The following is a 2500-nucleotide window of genomic DNA, read 5'->3' as shown; positions in this document are numbered from 1 at the left end:
CCCTTCTGCTGCCAGAGCAACACAGCCAGTTCTAAGGCTGGAGCCCAGAGGAGCCTCTTGATATTCATGCTCAGGCCTCGGCACTTGGCAATCTACTTAAGAGCTGCCTCTCCTCCCTTCTCCTCCCCTCTCCTCCCCTCTCCTCTCCCCTCTCCTTCTCTCCTCCTCTCCTCCTCTCTCCTCCTCTCTCCTCCTCTCTGCTCCCCTCTGCTCTGCAGTCGGCCTCACGACAGGGGACACAGAGATGGAGAGAGAGTGTGCGGTAGAGACGGGGGTAGATGTAGAGAGAGAGGGGGAGAGTGGGAGGGGTAGAGAGAGAGAGGCGGTATGTGAAGAGAGAGAGAGAGAGAGAGAGAGAGAGGCTGAGCGAGAGCGAGAGAGAGAAAAAAAAAAAAGTAAGAAGGACAATTGAGATTGGTCTGTCTCAGCAGTTTTAAGGCCATGTCCTAGGGAGCTCCAGCACCACTGTTGGTCTGAATAAACCTGGGGGCAGACGGAGCTGTGAAGCTGGGGACAGGTGCTCCAGGCGGAGGCCCTGCTGCAGGCCTCCATGGTTCCATTAACGCTATGAAACTGTTAAACTGTTAAACGGTCCCTCAAAACCCATCTTTTTAAACTTGCTTTTAATCTTTAACTAATTTTATTGTTGTTTTTTACTGGCTGTGCTTTTGTTTGACTTTTTATGCATCGATCTATTCTTGTTCTCTCCATGGAACGTAGTATGTTTAAGCGCTGAGAAAAGCAAACTAAATGCATTATTAGCAGTATTATGACTAAGTCGGATTCTCCAAGGTACACCGATACGCTGTTTGTGTAGCGAAGGAACTACGTTTGAGCACGATGAAGAACCTTCCCTGAGACCTGAGCACTTGTGTTCGCTCGGCAGGCTAACCAGAAGACCTAGGTTCAAACCCCGCTGGTCCCACAAATCAGCCAACACTGTCCTGTACAGCAGCCACACAGGCAGTGTCCAACCATCAGAACTGTAAAGCGGTGTCTTCACTGAGCCACTGAACCTATTAAAGGCATAGGGGCGGTTATATAGGGTTGGGCCATAATTGAAAACCTTTATATTGCTAATATCACACTGACCTTCCCCTTTAAGTATCCCTCCCAGCCGCTCAGATCTATTATGGTTTATAGATTGTCAGGGCGGTGCCAACTATCTACATTAACAGCCTTGGTCTGTGAGATGTCTTCATCAGGCTCCACTGGCAGAGGAAAGATTACGCTTTTGATAGACTCCATTGGCATCGGAAAGATTACGCTTTTGATGGACTCATTGTTAATACTAATTATACATAGTATATAATATAGTATATAAAATATATAATTATATATAGTATAGCATAGCTGAGTATCGCAATATTATTTTCCACAATACCGTTTTGATTTTCCAGCCTTAGCATCGTATTTTTTTTTGATAGAAATCTTTTTTTTATTGTTTTTCGGGGGCGATACTGTATGTCCCCTGAGCTACATCAATAATGGATTGTATACATACATATCAGACTACCACGGTGGTACACACTACATAGTAGGTTTAATTTTTAATTGCTTTTGACATTTGGTATTGTGAGGTCCTATACACAGTAGTTACCTGTGTAGTTTTACCTGGTTAGGTATGTCTCCAGGGTGAAATTCTATAAATACTGTTGAGGCTTTTTTCTTCTCAAACCCTCTCGTTGACATGGTGGATACTGTACTAAATGGAGATTTTCACGCCATTCCTCTAGACTCAGGTGTTCCCCAGAGCGAATGTATAGTGTGTGTGTGTGTGTGTGTGTGTGTGTGTGTGTGTGTGTGTGTGTGTGTGTGTGTGTGTGTGTGTGTGTGTGTGTGTGTGTGTGTGTGTGTGTGTGTGTGCGTGTGTGTGTATGTGTGCACTAGATCCAAAGCCTCTGGGCTCCTTATGAGGCAAAACAGTCTCCTGAGACAGAAGACCATACTGTAGCAGAGTCTCCTCAGACATGTGTAGTGTAGTGTAGTGTAGTGTAGTGTTATGTAGTGTTATGTAGTGTCGTGTAGTGTTCTGTAGTTGTGTTGTGTTGTGTAGTGTTATGTAGTGTAGTGTTGTGTTGTGTTGTGTAATGTTATGTAGTGTTGTGTAGTGTTCTGTAGTTGTGTTGTGGTGTGGTGTGTAGTGTAGTGTAGTGTAGTGTTATGTAGTGTTGTGTAGTGGTGTGTAGTGTTCTGTAGTGTAGTGTAGCGTAGTGTTATGTAGTGTTATGTAGTGTCGTGTAGTGTTCTGTAGTTGTGTTGTGGTGTATCACGCTGGTGGTATTTCCCCTGAGTCTGTTGCTATGCAGGACAGCCTCTTCATCCGTCCTGCTCTGACAGCTCCCCGGCACTCCCCAGGGCCCCCCCACCACACTCACAGCATGATGGTGTGTGTGTGTGTGTGTGTGTGTGTGTGTGTGTGTGTGTGTGTGTGTGTGTGTGTGTGTGTGTGTGTGATGGACGTGACCAGCCTCTTTACAAGACACACACACACACGCAC

At 45.7% G+C, this 2500-nt stretch overlaps 1 protein-coding gene across 1 annotated transcript in view; it reads left to right on the top strand.

Annotated features, from left to right (window-relative positions):
* The window catches only part of LOC310812434 (RNA-binding motif, single-stranded-interacting protein 3-like), a gene marked incomplete at its 3' end in the record, with an annotated part of 165207 nt that overhangs the window by 117785 nt on the left and 44922 nt on the right, over positions 1 to 2500 (top strand).

This window comes from Argentina silus (assembly GCF_951799395.1).
Source record: "Argentina silus genome assembly, chromosome: 11".
Lineage (NCBI taxonomy): Eukaryota > Metazoa > Chordata > Actinopteri > Argentiniformes > Argentinidae > Argentina > Argentina silus.
This window is presented reverse-complemented; position numbering and strand designations above follow the sequence as displayed.